Source organism: Schistocerca gregaria, chromosome 2 (assembly GCF_023897955.1).
Source record: "Schistocerca gregaria isolate iqSchGreg1 chromosome 2, iqSchGreg1.2, whole genome shotgun sequence".
In the NCBI taxonomy this organism is placed as follows: domain Eukaryota; kingdom Metazoa; phylum Arthropoda; class Insecta; order Orthoptera; family Acrididae; genus Schistocerca; species Schistocerca gregaria.
Window position 1 is genome coordinate 126,798,427 of NC_064921.1, and position 19,820 is coordinate 126,818,246.

At 43.0% G+C, this 19,820-nt stretch overlaps 1 protein-coding gene across 17 annotated transcripts in view; it reads right to left on the bottom strand.

Annotated features, from left to right (window-relative positions):
- LOC126336500 (prolyl 4-hydroxylase subunit alpha-1) overlaps positions 1-19,820 on the bottom strand; it is a 697,270-nt gene that overhangs the window by 524,658 nt on the left and 152,792 nt on the right. For 2 of the 17 annotated variants that reach the window (XM_050000266.1, XM_050000264.1), the window contains exon 2: positions 10,933-10,978. The exons of 12 other annotated variants lie outside the window; for them this stretch is intronic. The gene's annotated coding sequence lies outside the window, so the exon portion shown is untranslated. Of the gene's footprint in view, positions 1-10,932; positions 10,979-19,820 lie in introns of those variants that run through there. 3 more of the 17 variants (XM_050000271.1, XM_050000268.1, XM_050000270.1) reach the window with 2 other exon arrangements.

Here is a 19,820-nt window from a genome sequence, read left to right on the forward strand (position 1 = left end):
TCTGATGATCGTCGCCATGGAGAAAATGACAGAGCATATCAATTACTACTGCAAGTCCATCTGTCAACATATACTCGCCACCGAATTAAGCAATCACTGTAACAAAGAGGAGGAATAATAGATTTGTACAGTGATGCATCTGCACATTTAGTATGTGCAAATACAAGGTAACTCATTGCAAAATTTATGTACCTACTTTGACTTTTTCCCTATCATAACACCTATCAGGATCCGCTCCTTTTAAGCTATGATTTACGAGTGTCCAGATTGAGAGAAATGATTATGAAAAACAGACAATTATCTATTTAAATTTGTCCAATATTGAGTAAAATGGTTATCTTAAATTATTCTGAATTTCAGTGAAGTCGAGGGAAGAAGTGAGTGTTGCTTTTGTGAAAGCCACCCAGTAATTGAACTTCTTCATTTTAAAGTTTTGTAATCTCTTAAAATTACTTGCTTAACCTCTGGTCTCAAAAGTAAACAACTGAGATGACAACAAACAGACAAATCATTTTGAGGTCAGTTTAAAGTAAACGTTCTTAATGATTTGTTTAAAAACCAATACCTAGTGAGTATATTGATTGTAGAATCTGTTAAAAATGGACACGAGATGAGTCAATTTGCAAATAACTGTTTTCCTAAGTTGAAATTCTTTACACTGTTCATGAAAGGGTTTTTGGTTTGTTTTACAACAGTGATCAAGATTAAGGGTCTCCCATTGAAAGTTGATAAACATACATAAAGTTAATGGATTAATGAAAATTCTCACTGCTCTTGAAATTTATGTTGAGTTTTGTGCACATTGTGTGCCAAAAAGGTGTAATAATAGTTTATGAGCACCAACTTGTATTCTCACAGAAGGTAAAGTTACTATGAATGCCATTATCCATGAAAACAGTTGCTTCTTTGCTTTTAAAGGATAGTGTGAATCTTACTGCATGTGAATTTTGTTTAAATTTGTATTGTGTAGAAGTATCTGATGAAATAAGACTAGGCCCATGCCCAAATTTCAGTTTAGTATTGCCTTGCATTTGTTGTGTTGACGAAGTTATTCCGGTTTGACAAAGTGTTTAAAATTGATGAGTCTGACAGTGTCTTTTGTGTTTGTAAGGACAGGCATGTTTTACAATAATTAGTAGTATCCACTTTACCATTTTTTTATTGTAATTGGGTTCATTGCACTTTCGGAGGAAAGAAGTATAGGCTGTGTTTTTCCATTAAAACTGTTTACTTTTTCTTTAAAAGAAATGTTACACATTTCTATGCCTAATTAGACTGGTGGCAGTATTATATTTCATTTGAAGAAACGTGGTTAGCTAAAACATTATCTAAACTGGTTCTGACATTTTCTGTGTTTTTACGCAACTTTAATTTCAAGTCCGATAAGCAAAATTCTTCAGGCATTTCACGGTTAAACCTATAAAAATCCTCCCAGAGGGTAACATTAGCTGTATCTAAATACATAAATTGGGTTCATTGCACTTTCGGAGGAAAGAAGTATAGGCTGTGTTTTTCCATTAAAACTGTTTACTTTTTCTTTAAAAGAAATGTTACACATTTCTATGCCTAATTAGACTGCTGGCAGTATTATATTTCATTTGAAGAAACGTGGTTAGCTAAAACATTATCTAAACTGGTTCTGACATTTTCTGTGTTTTTACGCAACTTTAATTTCAAGTCCGATAAGCAAAATTCTTCAGGCATTTCACGGTTAAACCTATAAAAATCCTCCCAGAGGGTAACATTAGCTGTATCTAAATACATAAATTGGTTACAAATATTATATCTGTATACTAAACGGTGCAGTGTAAGTGTTATACCCTCTTCATAAGTTTGATTTTTGACAACAAACGTTGGGCGAGTCTTGGTGCGCTAATGTGACACTTTTTGTGATACAGCGAAACCGGTTGTGACAATAAAGAATCACAAATTACAGCTGTCTTTTACTTCCATTCATTATGAAGAATCACAGATACTGGATGAGACGTAATCAAGGTAATACTCATCAGCTGTACAAGAAACCCTTGCACTCTGACCGTATGATGCAGAACTGAGTTCAAAGAATATGTTCTAAGATTCTACACCGACTGTCTATAAAGGATATTGGACAGTAGTTTTGTGGATCACTTCTTCTACCCTTTTTGTAGATGGGCGGAACATGGTTTCGTTTGGCAACCTCGGTCCATACTTTTTTTGGACCTTCATGGCCCTACGGTAAGTACTAATACCGCTATTTCTTTTATGGTCCAGCAATGAATGTCCCACTACGAAACGGAGGAACTTCACCTCTGACGTCTGGCAGTTAGTGGGCTTGTTACTGGAAGTTGATTTAGGCTCTGCTGCACTCGGCCTTGTTGGCTGCACATGCTGGCGTAACAAGCTTAATAAGTTGCACTGTTTCAATTTAAAGACTCCGTTGGCCTCTGTCCCTTTAGTACATATGTTAACTGCAGATTATTCTCGGAGCCTGAAGATGGCGCTTTTTCGCGTCGAAACTGGTAGCGAGTCTTCAATAAACGACGTCTGAATTACATTATAGCTCCTGGTTTCAGTTTTCATTGCCGGCTGCTGTCCCCACTGTCCTCAATACGTTACCAGAGAAGTCGGGTATTACGGAAATAAAGACAGATCCTACAGTAAAATTCCAAACTAAACTGCAGAAGCTACTACAAAACTGTAACTTTTTACTGAACAAATATGAAATACGTAACTGCATAACAACGAATCCATCGGCACCAAAACTGCGTGCACAGCCAAAGGTTCATAAAGAAATTCGGGCGAATGGGACAACTTTCTTTATCCCATTCGCCCGATTGTTAACTCAAGAAACAGCCCTGCATACTTCATAAGCTGTAAATTAAAAGACCTCATTACCAAATACTACACATTTGAAAATAACTATGCCACACAGAACACACATGAACTCATAAGCTTAATTAAAGACATACACATCCCACCAACAGCTAAAGTAGCATCACTAGACATAGTCAACCTGTACACGAACATCCCTCTCAAAGAGACTATTGACATTATAAGAAACAATCTGCTTAAATATAAGAAAATAAGTGTTGCACAGATCTGTGAACTCATAGAAATACTTTCACTTATTCTAGAGCATAATTACTTTAGCTTAAACAACAAATTGTACCAACAACATGATGGTTTGGCAATGCGAAGTAGCTTAGCTGGGATATTGGCTGACATTTACATCAACCATATAGAACAAAAATTCTTTTCTGCCAACCAGCACATCTCAAACAAAATAATATACTACAGAAGATATGTTGATGATACAATACTGCTTTTTGATGGTACAAGCAATGAAATAGCTACATTAGCAGCAGATCTTAGCAAACTGCACAAAAATATTAAATTCACAGTTGAACATGAAACTAATAAAAGCTTTAACTTTCTTGACCTGAATATTTGCAATAGTTACAATAAACATCAATTCAGTATTTACAGAAAACCTACCACCACAGATGTCAGTATTAGTAACTCATCTTGCCACCCTCACCATCAAAAAATGGCATACTTCAGAACGATGTTACACCGATTAAAAACTACCAATGAGTGACACAGACCAACAAAATGAAATCAATTTAATTAAAACAGTTGCTCATAATAATGAATATCAACCCACAATAATAGAAAAACTCCTCAACAAAATGCAGACAAAAACCACAGATCCACTTCATAGCAGTCACTTCAAGCCAAATCAGTGTGCCACTGAAGCCAAACCTAAATATGCTGCTCTCCCATACATAGGCCCACTTTCATACCAAATATCAAACTTAGTTAAAAAGAAGAAAAATATCAGAATCAGATTTTCCACAAATAATAAATTACAACAAAAAGTAATCTATGATGTAAACACCTCCAAGAGTCCCTACCGTAAATCAGGAATATAGAAGCTCAAATGTGATACATGCCCAAAATTCTACATTGGACAAACATGCACAAGTTTTGAAATTAGATACAAAGAACATATTGATGCTCTAAGACTTGGTAACTTGAACAAATCAGCATTTGCAGCCCATATTGCTGAAGAAAACCATTCAGTGGGAAACATTGTGGACAACTTAAAAATTTTGCATCTAACAGAAAAAGGAACCACTATGAATATATTAGAAGAATTAGAAATACACACACATAAAAACAGCACCCCAGACTATATCCTTAACGAACAAACAGAGTTAGCTAACACCCCTTTCCTGAAAAATTTCCAAAAATTACTTTCCAGCCTCCAAAGCAAATAGTTTTAATACACCTATCTGCAGATCAAGTAGCAAATATATATGTTACTATAATTCTCATGCTGCCAAATGTAATAAAATAATATACTGAGAACGAAGTCTTTCGCGACGGCACTGTTGAATAAAATATTCTCGGACTTCTTGCCGCGTCAAATCTTGGTAAAAACTCGAGCTTTCGACGATATTCACCACCATCGTCATCGTCAGGAAACTGACTGGCTAAACAGCAGCTGTGGTGGACCTTAAGTAGCCCCAGGACGGCTTGTGATTGGACGGCTCCTGACTGGACGGCGAATACGTCACGGTGTCTTCGATACTCCGGGAGCGATGGCGCCACCAGTGCAGGCGTCAACAACATCTGCGACACCGTCCTGGGGCTACATAAAGTCCACCACAGCTGCTGTTCAGCCAGTCAGTTTCCTGACGATGACGATGGTGGTGAATATCGTCGAAAGCTCGAGGTTTTACCAAGATTTGACGCGGGCAAGAAGTCCGAGAATATTTTATTCAAAATAATATACTATTTTACCTATACAGTTCTAAATATATATATATAAAACTTTATAATTAAATTAGCAATATCAGATAAAAAATCAATTTCTCTGTACTAATGTAAAAGGCATTACAGTTTTGTAAAAGAATATATGATACTTTCAAAACATAGGACATCATCATCAAATGTTACGATATATCATAGCATCTGTGACACTCATATGTTTGTAAGCTCTTTGTATGTATCAAAACATGTGGTGCGTGGTTGAAACGATCTCAGCGGCAAATCTAAAGGGTACAGTGAGAACTATTACGTGTGCAACAACGAGGATGCAGTGGGAATGCAACGAAAATCTGTAACGCAACCATCTGTGTGTGGCGTGTTTATAATTATGTTTTATTTATATTTTAGGACAATTAATCTATTAAAACACACCAAATGTAAGAAAGAAAGCGTGTAAACCGTCTGATGATTAATCACAACGCTTCGAAACCGGTAACGGTTTCCTTTGAATAAAAGAACTCAAAGTAAATTTGTGGCTGGTTGCTGTCGTAACACCATCAAGGTGAAACATGTACGAAATTTGGAATGGCACAACAGCTTTTCATTTCTACATTTGCAAACGACTTGTTGCGTATCTAGTAGAGCAAATCCATCAAGTGTACTCCTGGCCACCGATTAGTAACGGTGAAGAAGAGATGGTTTCGTGAAGATTTTTCTTCAGCAACCACGGATTTCAGCGTGAGCTGTTTCCCGTGCAGAATGGAAAACTCACTACTGGAATACAGCTACTTTAGAACACCATTCTCTGTCCTTGTTTGTAGAAAGCAGCCTGAACGTTCATGACCTGCAAGAACTCTCCTGGGATCATTAAGACCTCTGACGACATCTAGTAAACGGACGCGAACATTGTCTCCAACTTCTACTGGTGGGAATTCTGCGCCTTAAATTTTAAGCATTTGCGCACATTTTGTTTGCAAACAGACATGAGCTTCTGACCCTCTTTTTCCTCGTTTCCTGTTTATGCTGAAATAATCTGCATGTAATTTTCTCCCAATACCCTTCGTCCTCTCCGTTCCTTTTTCCCACAAATTACGTGGGTATCTTTGCAGCAAGATACACAACAGATGGTTCAATTGGCTCTGAGCACTATGTGACTTAACTTCTGAGGTCATCAGTCACCTAGAGCTTAGAACTACTTAAACCTAACTAACCAAAGAACATCACACACATCCATGCCCGAGGCAGGAGTCCAACCTGAGACCGTAGCGGTCGCTCGGCTCCAGACTGTAGCGCCTAGAACCGCGCGGCCACTCCGGCCGGCGATACACAACAATCGACCGCACTAACTCTGATGCACCACACAAAATACTTGCGCGTTGTTATGGTCAGACAAATGGTCTGTAGATTCCTGTGGTTCCACCACCACGACGGCAGCTTCATTTGTACGGGGGGGGGGGGGGGGGGGAGAATTTATGCATTTACTGCATCCTTCAAGTCTTGTTCAACGTTCTCAAGATCTTCATCTGTCACTATGTAATCCATAACCTCTCTGGGCAAATTTGAGGCACTCAGAACCACTTCTGCTTTGCAGCTGCACATGGCTTCATATGGCCATTGCTGAATGCCTTGATGAAAAGAGCGGTTTTTCATTAATTGAATGTGTTGATTCCTTCATCAGCATCCATGCCATTGTCATATTCTGAACATCCTGGATGGCAGGATCCATGACGCTGGGGATCTGGCTACATCTATGGTCTGTGTGTTTCCGTCTGAGTACAGGGCACATATTCTTTGGCTCATTTATAACTTGGTTTGGAAATTCTCTCCCGTTATCTGACTGAAACGCACTTGGAACACCTTTCGTGATAAAGACAACTGTTAAGCAACTTCTTCTGCTCTTCTGCTTTCCAGAGGTCGCAGTAATATACACGTGGTTAAATGTTATTGGTAATTGAATATAAATTTGTGTTTACCGTCAGGGTTACTTTCCAGATCTATCATTGCTACCCTGCATCTTAAGTTAAATCTGTCTTGCGATTAGACAATATTGTCTTCACAACACTTACATAAGCGATGATAGAATGTAATGACGTCTTTGGAGACACTTTCGTATTTAGTCTGTAGCTCTTCTTTCTATCAGTGTGACAGCTCCATGTCCAATTTTGAAGTCAATATCATGCAGTATGTTGAACAATTGTTCTGTATGCACGTAGTATAAAATAACGCTGTTGTCTTCCCTTACTGGTACACTAAGCTTTTTCTATCCTGTCGTCTTCACTAACATCATATTATCTTAGCCGATAATAGTTATAACTTTCTTTTCTTTGCCGGCCGCGGTGGCCGTGCGGTTCTGGGCGCTTCAGTCCGGAACCGCGGGACTGCTACGGTCGCAGGTTGGAATCCTGCCTCGGGCATGGATGTGTGTGATGTCCTTAGGTTAGTTAGGTTTAAGTAGTTCTAAGTTCTAGGGGACTGATGAACTCCGATATTAAGTCCCATAGTGCTCAGTACCATTTGAACCATTTGATTTTTCTTTTCTTTACTTTGGCTTCTTTAACGTCATCTATCTCTGGTGAGGATTCCGCTATTGTTAACTTTTTCTTGCAGCAGAGTATTCAAAGTGTCCGAGAATCTGCTTTTCACATCAAATGTTGGTTCCGCATTAGCAAGTATGCTAACTTCGCCCTGTTGATTACTTCCGTGCGAAGTACCCACGGGACAGCCTAGGCTTACCGTTAGATGGGATAGTCGTAGAGGCCATATAATTACGGTCGGTCAGGACATGGCTCTGAGCACTATGGGACTTAACATCTGAGATCATCAGTCCCCTAGAACTTAGAACTACTCGAACCTAACTGACCTAAGGAGATCACACACATGCATGCCCGAGGCAGGATTCGAACCTGCGACCGTAGTGGTCGCGCGGTTACAGACTGAAGCGCCTAGAACCGCTCGGCCACACCCGCTGGCAGAAAGATTCAAACCATTTATGTAATGAGTAGTGTTGTAGAGTCTTATCAGGAAGCATAAATATCACAAATAAAAACTCAGTAGGCTGCCGGTCATCCGACTTTCACAAATCTGACCCTCCCTTTTAACCGAGCCGCCGGTCATCAGGAAAAAACGAAAACTAAAAAATCATAAAATTACTGTCTTTTGTCAGTTTTAAAAGTTGTATTCCTCACTTACTGCGTCAGTCGACCTTCCTGCTCATCTGATCGGGCCACGGCCAGTTCAGACCCGAGGAATGGGGCTCTACTGTTTACATAACAACAAAAGCGTTCAGTAAGTATTGCAACACTTTTTTTCGGCAAATTAAGATTTTAAAAATCCAGAATTTTTTGTGCGACATCGTGGAATATTCCGGATTCAGTCCCATAGATTCATGAAGTTACGATAGGTGGCGGCACTATACGTATCTATACCGAAGACTGTCATTTAAGTTTTTTAGCGGAAAACCAGAGCATCGCAGACATAGATGATTGCAGAACGTCTACTGACCACTAGCAGTGAATAAAAGCACGGTGAGTCGTTGGTCTAGGAGTCTGTCATCATAACAACAAGGAAGCGCAAACCTGCCCGCTTGTCAGCCCACCGGCCTCACGCAGCTGTGACGCGGCCGCGATGGCCGAGCGGTTCTAGGCGCTACAGTGTGGAATCGCCCGACCGCTACGGTCGCAGGTTCGAATCCTGCCTCGGGCATGCATGTGTGTGATGTCCTTAGGTTAGTTAGGTTTAAGTAGTTCTAAGTTCTAGAGGACTGATGACCTCAGATGTTAAGTCCCATAGTGCAGAGCCATTTCCTGACCGACCGTAATTATATGGTGGCTACTTCACACGGAAGTAATGAGCAGGGCGAAGTTAGCATACTTGCTAATGCGGAACCAACATTTGATGTGAAAAGCAGATTCTCGGACACTTTGAATACTCTGCTGCAAGAAAAAGTTAACAATAGCGGAATGACGTTAAAGAAGCCAAAGTAAAGAAAAGAAAAGTCAAATGGTTCAGATGGCTCTGAGCACTATGGGACTTACCATCTTAGGTCATCAGTGCCCTAGAACTTAGAACTACTTAAACCTAACTAACCTAAGTTCAGTCCCATAGTGCTCAGAGCCATTTGAACCATTTCAAGCAGCTGTGACTCCTGCCATGTTTAAACGCGCGAACACTATTATGCGAGGCAATCCAACACCTCCCCGCTCAACAGAAGTCTGTTGGTAGAGCTGACACACACGTCCACCAGTCAAGGCACTCAAAGATGTGTGTCCGCTGGCTTCTTCGCCGCCTTACGGAAGACCATAAAGAGAACGAAGGACCATCCGTGAGGATATACTTACGCATTACGAGGCCGAACGTGACAATTTTTTTTCGAATATCGTCACAGGCGATGAAACATGCGTTCACTGTTTCGAATCGGAAACAAAATGGCAGACCTTGGAGTGGTGCCACACACTCTCTCCTCCGAAAAAAAGTTCAAAAGCGCACCCTCTGCCGGCAAATTCATGGCAACGGTCTTCTGCGAAACCATTCAACAGCCAAGATCACATAAAATATTTCTTTGTTCAAGAAAACCGGTTTCAATAGGCTATGCTGTCATCTTCAAGCCTTAAAATCTTTTTGTTGTAAAACATGTTCATTTTACGCTAACCTCAAGCACAAGAAGTCAAGTCGATAAAAATAGCACATTACAAAAAGGTTGTCATCGCTGAAATATTTAAAAACATGAAGCAAGTTGTGAAACAGGCTATATCCCTATGCATATTGCTCGCAGTTGTTTTTGGATCATACAAACACGATACGTAACAGCGCAACAGTTTATATGTGCTGGCCATATTCTAAACTGACAGTTATTACTGAAAAAAAATTATAGTGTATACAAATGTTATCTTTGCAATGATATTTGTGTAGTGTATACTAATGTTATCTTTGCAGCCGGCCGCTGTGGCCGAGCGGTTCTAGGCGCTTCAGTCCGGAACCGCGCTGCTGCCACGGTCGCAGGTTCGAATCCTGCCTCGGGCATGGATGCTTGTGATGGCCTCAGGTTAGTTAGATTTAAGTAGTTCTAAGTCTAGGGGACTGATGATCTCAGATGTTAAGTCCCATAGTACTTAGAGCCATTTGAATTCTTTTTGTTATCTTCGCAATAATAACCGCCAGTTGTACCTTATATGCCATTTAAAGCGGCTTCGCATTGTTTAGAATATGTCCAGCACATGTAAACAGTTGTGCTATTGTGTATCGTGTTTTTACGACGCAACAAGCAACTCCGGGCGATACACATATCGATATAGTCCGTTGCACAACGTACTTCATGTTTTTAAACATTTTAGCGATGATAAACTTTTTATGATGTGCTATTTTTATCCACTTGAAATCTTGTGCGTGAGGCCAGCGTAAAATGAACATGTTTTACAATTAAAAGATTTTAAGGCCTGAACATTGACAGCATAGTCTGTTCAAGCACATTGTCTCAAATAAAGAAATATTTTATGGGTTCTTGGCTATTGAACGGTTTCTAACAATTAAACAGACGGCACTTCAGTTCTCTCAAAATGAGGAAATTCGGTCTTCTGCGACTCTGAAGGTGTTATTCTGTCCGATGTCCTCCCTCATGGTGCAACGATCAACTCTGAGGTGTACTGTGCGACCCTCAGGAAGACGAAGATATAACTTCGGTGCGTTCGGCGCCACAAAAATGCTTCCCAACTTCTCCTTCTCCATAACGACACGAGTTTTCACAGAACTCTGCGCACCCGAGAGTAGCTCGCGAAATTTCACTCTCCAGCCCGGATCTCGCACATTCCAACTTCCATCTGTTTGGTCCAATGAAAGATGCAATCCGCGGGAAGCAGTACGTTGATGATAAGGTGGTGATTGAAGCAACAAGATGTTGGAAGGGTGGTACCGTGCGGGCACAGAGCCATCCCCGTATATTGGGGCAAGGCTGTCGCACTGAACGCTGTTTATGTTGAGAGATAGAGCTTTGCAGCCAAAGAGAGTGTTGGAATCCTGAATAAAACCAACCTGCTTTCAGAAAAAATGTGTTGCATTACTTATTGTACTCTCCTTGTATAATGTAAACACCAGTAATCAGCACAGTACTCACAATGAAACCGATTTGTGTGAATATAAACAAGTCACACAGGAAGCACAAATGCCAGGAATTGCTATAGTACTCACAATGAAGCCTGAAACGCCGTCTAAATCCGCAGGGCAAGACAGGTAGCTGGAATTGTGGAAAGGGGCCAAAATGAGCGGCTGTCTGTTACACTCGAACACATATTACTTTATTGATTTGACCAAACATTACAGTAGAAATTCTTTAACTTAGTTATCGGCTGAATACACCTCAGTATCTTATGCCTTAAGGGCACAGCCACTTTAATTTTAAAAAAGGCTAAAAGCCATTAACTCAACCTTCAGATACCAAAAAGAATATTTAGAAGGCAAAAGGCCTCACGTTAAGTTCTATAATTTGGATGAAGACCCAAAAATCTAACACTTGAAAAGCAACAACCTTAATTTAACGACGGATGAAGGCCGTTAATTTAAACTCAAGCTGAAATTAAATAAAAAAAAACACAAGGCAGAAGGCCTTATCTTCAATTAGGCTGAAGGCCCAAACAGTCTGACGCTCGAAAGTCAAAGATCCTTAATTTAAAAACGGCTGAAGGCTCCCATGACTTAAAACTCAAGGTAAAGTAAATTTAAAAAACAAAGCCTTATCTTAAATTAGGAAGAAGGACCAAAACAATCTAACACTTGACAAGCAAGGAACTTTAATTTTAAAACGGCTGAAGGCCCATGACTTAAAACACAACTAAAATAATTTTTATTAGGCAGAAGGCCCGAGGCTTTATCTTTAAACAATATATTAATCTGGCTGAAGGCCCAAACAATCTAACATTTGACAAGCAAGGAATTTTAATTTTAAAGTGGCTGAACGCCCATGGCTTAGAACACCACTGAAAAACAATCTACCTTAATTCAAAACCATCGGCTATCAGCCATACAGATACACACAACAAAAAATAAGAAAAGGCAATGCAGCTAACGGCGCTCAGAAGTTTCGGCGGTCGGCCAGCACTTAAAATACTAACGCTCGCTTAGGTGAGACAGGCAGTCGGCCCAACCATTCTCGATCCGACGACAACTCAACCAACAGACAATCAACGGACCCACCGACAAGCTAACTTGCGCTCCACTTGACCAGCACACAACCGGGACTTCAATGCAAACGTAAAATGCATGGGCGCCCACAACCAAACATACACTAAGCTGTCGAACTACACACTGTGCTGGACAGCGACAACACAGTGAGGAAAGGACACTGCCTAAATTTACGTCAACGGCCAGGGCAGGTAACCGGAACGTTAACGGCCACAAGGCAGAAAATTCCGCTGGTGCACTTCAATTGCAAATAACCAAATATAGACTCCACCAGACGGTGGCTAAACCTTAGCCAACTCGAACACACACGTTGTTGCTCGCGGGTATTTCCCAACAGCCAACAACAAGAATGAAACGGCACAATATGAACAGTCTTGACTTCCTGGTAAATTAAATCCAAACTCATCTTTCGTGTCCAGGGTCGGTGAGCCATGGACCTCACAGAAATGGGAACAGCCTCACACACTCCGACACTGTGCAGAGACTGCCACCGGGCCCGGCCAAACCACGCCCCGCGGAGATTTCCTCGCTGCTCCACGCCAACCGACTGACTGCCGCACATCAGCACAGAGCCAGCACTAAAATAATTGAGCAGTCGACATCAAAAGCTACACATAGTTTCATGAACACTTGCGCGAAGGACAATACTAACGGCAGCGACTGTGCAATAACAAGGACGAATCACAAGTCGGCACACGGAGGCAACCCATAAGCGATCGCCAGCCAACATACACGTCGTCCGACAAGGCGACCGACCGACGACCAACAAAGGTAGTCCGCACGCAAGTGATGTGTGTTGGCAACCGTCAGACGAGTCATGGCTGTCCGGACCTCACTGCAGCCGCGCCCCGACTGAACTTCTGCCGCGTCCTAAGTCAAAGACTGCACTGCTAGCTCCTCCCAACGCACTGGCAGATCCGGACTAACTACGAACACGCGACAACCGGGAAGTAATAGCTGTCAGCAAAGATAATACGACAGGGCTTATATCGATAAGCGCCGCTGCTGCCGCTCACGGGCAGGCAAGGCGGCAAACCGTCACACCAGTAATTGAAATTAACATAATATGGTGGTAGTACAGTAAAAACAGGATGTCCAATGAGATATGGCACGAACACCAGCCACACATGGCTAAAAATCGATTTGTCAGAAGAGAAGTCTCAGTCTCAGAAGTGGGGCTTCTTCCAAAAGCAGCTACTGCCACGTGCAGGGCACACTTAACACTGAAAGCGGAAGGAATGCTGCCTCCCGGACATTGTTGCATCAGCCCAGATATTTCCGGACAATGCGCGAAATGGCCTGTAGCGTATACACTGTTACTTTAGAGTAATCGGACCTTGGCCACACCTCCCAGTCTAGGTGCGAAATGGCCGGCCAATTCGGGAACTGGCCGCAGTTCCCCTTTAAATGTGACCCACGGACGATGGCGGTTTCATCCCCTTCCCACACCTCCTCCTTTTCCTCGAACGGATACGGATCCTCCACACCTCCCGCAAGCTTGATCCTCCCCACCCGCTTGTCTCTCCCATCCTCTCCCACCTCAACCCGCTGCCGCGCCTGTACTCCTGTATCCCACCTGCTCTCCATCTTCACACTCTCCACACCCTCTCCCAAGGTGGCTTCCGCCAACTCCCCCTCCCAGATGATGCCCTCCTACCAACTTTGAGCCTTGCCTTCCCTCTCCTCTCCTTATCCTGTGGGCACCCTCTCTCCCTTCTCTGCCTCCCTCCTTCCCTCCCCTCCCCCTCTCCCTTGGCTTCCACACACCACCCCTCCCTCTCCCATCCTCTCCCCATTGGCATCAACCCCTCCCCCATTCCCTCCTACCCTCGCCCCTTCCCTCTGGCAGGTCCCCGGCCTTACTCGTGTGACAAGTGCATCACCAACCGCCGGAGATTGTCGCCGCAGTGCTTATGTGTTTTGTCGTCCTGTTAGTGCATCCGTGTCTCTTGTTCCGTGCTCCATCGTTCACATGTGCTACTTTGTATCTCTCCGTTATGTGCTGTGTGAATCACTTTTAACTTGACTGCTCCACAGTGAACGGCTTCTGTTATTTTACTCTGTTTGTCTACTGTTTTTTAACCTCCATGTCTCTTTGTATCTCTTACTGCTTGTACTATGTTCATGTCTGTGGCCGAAGAGCGGCTTAGTTACGCCGCTGCTGGCCTACCTATGTATAGGTATGAAATAACAATAAAGAAAAAAAAAGATGGCGGTTCGCGTACGTCGAGACAAGGACGGGATTGCATTGTCGACGACACCAAGCGACAGTTGCGCTACGCGATTGCACGCGCTTTCCGCCTAAAGAAAGCGTCCATCCTTCGAACTATTTCTCCCGCTTGCTCATGCAGAATTTATCACCTACCACCACAATCGGGGATGGCAACTCACAACAAATGCAATAGAAACTCGCTAAACAACTCGCTGTGATCACGTTTAATGCTCGCATTAGCTACGGCATTCGCAGCAGAGCTCTCAGAACACTGGCTGTCGGAGAACACGTGACGTTGGTGCCTAGAACAAGTTTAAACTCCACTGTCACCATTCGTGACTCCAACTACAGTATGTCCGATAAGGCGATGCTGTAAATTAATGGTCCCGGCAGGTTTTGTGACTGACTACAATAGGTACTTGGCAGCCGCTAACGGCGCGCTCAACTCATGTTTTTATGTAGAGGAGACAGACAATGAATGAGAGCCGGCCGAACAATAGTGGTGAAGGAAGTGCAGTAAGGAATCGAGATCCCAGACAACGGGAAACGCAGTGCAATAATTGCTATACAGACGGAACTCTTCCGGTGCCGGGAATACATTCAACGCATTGCGACGAGATACTACCGACAGGCAGAGTTCTTCAGAGGCCAACATTAAGAGTGTGCCGCAACTGTAGTGCCTCACGAGGTTTCGCAGTTCGTGCCCGCCTGCTGAGGTGAAAGGTCGTTCATTGGCGAGGACTGCTGCCTGGCAACTAGTTCTCTACACGGTCTTTGCAAGTGGGGAAGGTCGTTTTGCATACGTAATAGAATCTTGCCGTTTGGAGGCACGCCCGGCAGAGAAGCAATCCTCTGGACATGGTAGCAATTAGGGCTATTGAAAAAATTTCGATACATCGGCATTTTCCCTAGAAATATCGATATATACAGGGTGAGTCGCGTAAGACGTAACACCCCCATTATCCCGGGGGCGATTGCACGTATCGACAAGCGGTGTTCGGCGAATCATAGCCGACTATGGGGCATATACTTTGGTACATGCACAATAATCACAACGTTTATATTCTCCGAGATAATGAGGCAAGTACATGTTTTTTAAATGGGACGCCGTACTTTTTTTTTTACCATCATACGACGCTCTGGAAAAGACGCGTATAGTGATGTAACGCATGTTGCTACTGTGATTCAAACTTCGCTTTAAAGACGCTAGAAAATATTGTACGATTGAAGGTCGAGACGGTCGGAAGCGGCTGCAGACTGTAAACACGCCCCGTAGACCGAGTTGCCGTGCTCTGTGCAGCGCGCACGGCCTACGCTACGAAGGTAAATCCTCACCCGCACTCTTTTAAGCAAAGTTTGAATCACAATAGCAACATGCTCTACATCACTATTCGCGTCTTTTCCAGAGCGTTCGAATGATGGTAAAAAAAGTTAAAAAACATGTACGGAAAATATAAACGTTTTGATTATTGTGCATGTACCAACGTATGTGCCCCATAGTCCGCTATGATTCGCCGAAAACCGCATGCCGATACGTGCAATCGCCCCCGGAATAAAGAAGGTGTTATGTCTTACGCGACTTACCCTGTATATTGCAGATTCTTGTTTCCCGACATATCGATATGACGAAATCTAAATAGCAATAAACTATCCCGAGAAAGCCCACTTACAACGTTTCAAGAACAGGCTTCCAATGATGACTCTAGGAATATACTACAAGCACCTAAGCATCAGCTCACGTAAGGGTCGTGAAGACAAGATCACAGACGCATCTAAACAGCGCTTCTACCCGCACTCCATAAGTGAACGGAATGGGAACAAGCCCTAACAGTTGAGGCTGTGCGGGGTAGTCGTGCGGTCTGTGGAGCGGCTCCCCCCGTCGGAGCCTCGAGTCCTCCCTCGGGCATGGGTGTGTGTGTTGTCCTTAGCGTTAAGTTAGTTTAAGTTAGATTGAGTAGTGCGTAAGCGTAGGGACCGATGACCTAAGCAGTTTGGTTTCACAGTCCTCACCACTCAGTTCCAATTTTTGCTAACAGTTGGTATAGTGGGACATACCCTTCGCCATGCACTAATACATCTACATCTACATCCATACTCCGCAAGCCACCTGACGGTGTGTGGCGGAGAGTACCTTGAGTACCTCTATCGGTTCTCCCTTCTATTCCAGTCTCGTATTGTTCGTGGAAAGAAGGATTGTCGGTATGCTTCTGTGTGGGCTCTAATCTCTCTGATTTTATTCTCATGGTCTCTTCGCGAGATATACGTAGGAGGGAGCAATATACTGCTTGACTCTTCGGTGAAGGTATGTTCTCGAAACTTCAACAAAAGCCCGTACCGAGCTACGGAGCGTCTCTCCTGCAGAGTCTTCCACTGGAGCTTGTCTATCATCTCCGTAACGCTTTCGCGATTACTAAATGATTCTGTAACGAAGCGCGCTGCCCTCCGTTGGATCTTCTCTATCTCATCTATCAACCCTATCTGGTGCGGATCCCACACTGCTGAGCAGTATTCAAGCAGTGGGCGAACAAGCGTACTGTAACCTACTTCCTTTGTTGTCGGATTGCATTTCCTTAGGATTCTTCCAATGAATATCAGTCTGGCATCTGCTTTACCAACGATCAACTTTATATGATTATTCCATTTTAAATCACTCCTAATGCGTACTTGCATATAATTTATAGAATTAACTGCTTCCAGTTGCTGACCTGCTATTTTGTAGCTAAATGATAAGGGATCTATCTTTCTATGCATTCGCAGCACATTACACTTGTCTACATCGAGATTCAAATTGCCATTCCCTGCACCACGCGTCAATTCAGTGCAGATCCTCTTGCATTTCGGTACAATTTTCCATTGTTACAACCTCTCGATATACCACAGCATCATCCGCAAAAAGCCTCAGTGAACTTCCGATGTCATCTACAAGGTGATTTATGTATATTGCGAATAGCAACGGTGCTACGACACTCCCCTGCGGCACACCTGAAATCACTTTTCCTTCGCAAGACTTCTTTCCATTCAGAATGACACGCTGCGTTCTGTTATCTAGGAACTCTTCAATCCAATCACACAATTGGTCTGATAGTCCATATGCTCTTACTTTGTTCATTAAACGACTGTGGGGAACTGTATCGAACGCCTTGAGGAAGTCAAGAAACACGACATCTACCTGTGAACCTGTGTCTATGGCCCTCTGAGTCTCGTGGACGAATAGCGAGAGCTGTGTTTCACACGACAGTCTATTTCGAAACCCATGCTGATTCCTACACAGTAGATTTCTAGTCTCCAGACAAATCATTCTACTCGAGCATAATACGTGTTCCTAAATTCTACAACTGATCGACGTTAGAGATATAGGTCTATAGTTCTGCACATCTGTTCGACATCCCTTCTTGAAAACGGGGATGACCTGTGCCCTTTTGCAATCCTTTGGAACGCTTCGCTCTTCTAGAGACCTACGGTACACCACTGCAAGAAGGGGGGCAAGTTCCTTCGCGTACTCTGTGTAAAATCGAACTGGTATCCCATCAGGTCCAGCGGCCTTTCCTCTTTTGAGCGATTTTAATTGTTTCTCTATCCCTCTGTCGTCTATTTCGATATCTGCCATTTTGTCATCTGTGCGACAATCTAGAGAAGTAACTACAGTGATGTCTTCCTCTGTGAAACAGCTTTGGAAAAAGACATTTAGTATTTCGGCCTTTAGTCTATCATCCCTCTGTTTCAGTACCATTTTGGTCACAGAGTGTGTGGACATTTTGTTTTGATCCACCTACCGCTTTGACATAAGACCAAACTTTCTTAGGATATTCTGCTAAGTCAGTACAAAGAACTTTACTTTCGAATTCATTGAACGCCTCTCGCATAGCCCTCCTCACACAACATTTCATTTCGCGTAATTTTTGTTTGTCTGCAAGGCTTTGGCAATGTTTATGTTTGCTGTGAAGTTCCCTTTGCTTCCGCAGCAGTTTTCTAACTCGGTTGTTGTACCACGTGGCTCTTTTCCATCTCTTACGATCTTGCTTGGCACATACTCATCTAACGCATATTGTACGATGGTTGATTTGGTGATTAGAAGAGTGTAGATGTCGATGTCGATGTAGATGTCTCTGACGGTTACGTTTGGGTGTTTCACTTACATACTTGTTAAGCCTTTACAGTTATACATGAACTATGACTAAGACGAATGACGTACCGTATTTCAAGAAGAGGTAAATACAGTGCATTTCTAAAAACGAAGTATTTACAAATTTATACGTCTTCTTGGATACGAATTTATCGTACTTCTTTCATTAAACAACTTTTTTTCTGTTTAAATATATGAATTATCCTTGCAGATACCGCACTGACTGTTTCTTGATGGGTCACTTTCTATCCATTCATGGGATTTTTCTGTTTTTCACACTAACAAGCGTTTCCACAATTTTCTCCAAAGTTCACTGTTAAGGGAATGCTTTGCTCGCAAACATGCACGAAAAACTGAAATGAAAGCTTCTTATCGGTAATGAATAAAAAGCGAATACCCTATAATAACACTAACGTCAGAGTACAAGAGCACAAAAATGGCTCTAAGCACTATGGGACTTAACATCTGAGGTCATCAGTCCCTAGACTTAGAACTAAGTAAACCTAACTAGCCTAAGGCCATTACACACATCCATGCCCGAGGCAGGATTCGAACCTGCGACCGTAGCAGCCGCGTGGTTCCGGACTGAAGCGCCTAGAATCGCTCGGCCACCGCGGCCGGCCTCTAAGAGTACAGTCTACAATATATTTAACAACACCAAAATAATTGATTGTTGTTAAATGTGTCGGCAAATGAATCCAGTTGTCATTCCTAGCATACCACAGGCCATCTGTGGAACTAATGTTTTTGTAAGGTCCCGTCTCCATTTTTGCAAATGCCTCGTCGCTACTGCTGTGGAAGCCCAGTAGCCACTGTACACTAGGGCGAGTTTGTGAATTCGTCAAACAGCTTCTGGTGCAGTACACCGCTAAGACAATTTCTCCCTGCCGCTATTACACACCACGCTCCACGGTCAGGTAACAGGAGGGGGGACCGAAGGTTCTACAACAATCCAACAAATTAGTAACAAAGTCACGCAAATGAGTTAAAAAGGTTTACTTATACCTGTGACCAGCCGAATAAAGAAGTCTGCACCATTGCTTGTAATATAACACAAAGGAGGCCGTCTATAGCTAAGTGCACATATACGTAGGTAGACTTCACAGTACACAGCAACGCAATTCACAGCTGTCTGCTTACTTCTAAGTCAGCCCTGGACGATCATCTATAACCAAATGGGCGAGAGCTGCTCTCCTATATTCCGAGTAGCTTCTGGCCGTTGCCGTTCGGTCATTCGCGCGTTGTGCCCGGCTGGTAATTGGCCGAAGCGAAGTCGGTATCTTCATCCTCAGCGCCATCCATGCCGCTAGCGGAACTCGCGCAAGCGGCGAGTCTCTATGGCACTCGCACAAGGTCGCATCTTCCCGCCTGTGGTATTTTTGCTCTGGCTGTGTCTTCTTCGGACGACACAGCAAACAGTATGTGGATGTGAAGAGTACTACATCATACCCATGAAATTGTAGACAAGGCACATTCTACAGGCTGTGACACGTAAACAGGTTTGTAAGTATGTATGTGACTTACACGTAAGTAATCTGTGACGCAGTTTTCTGTACAAAATAT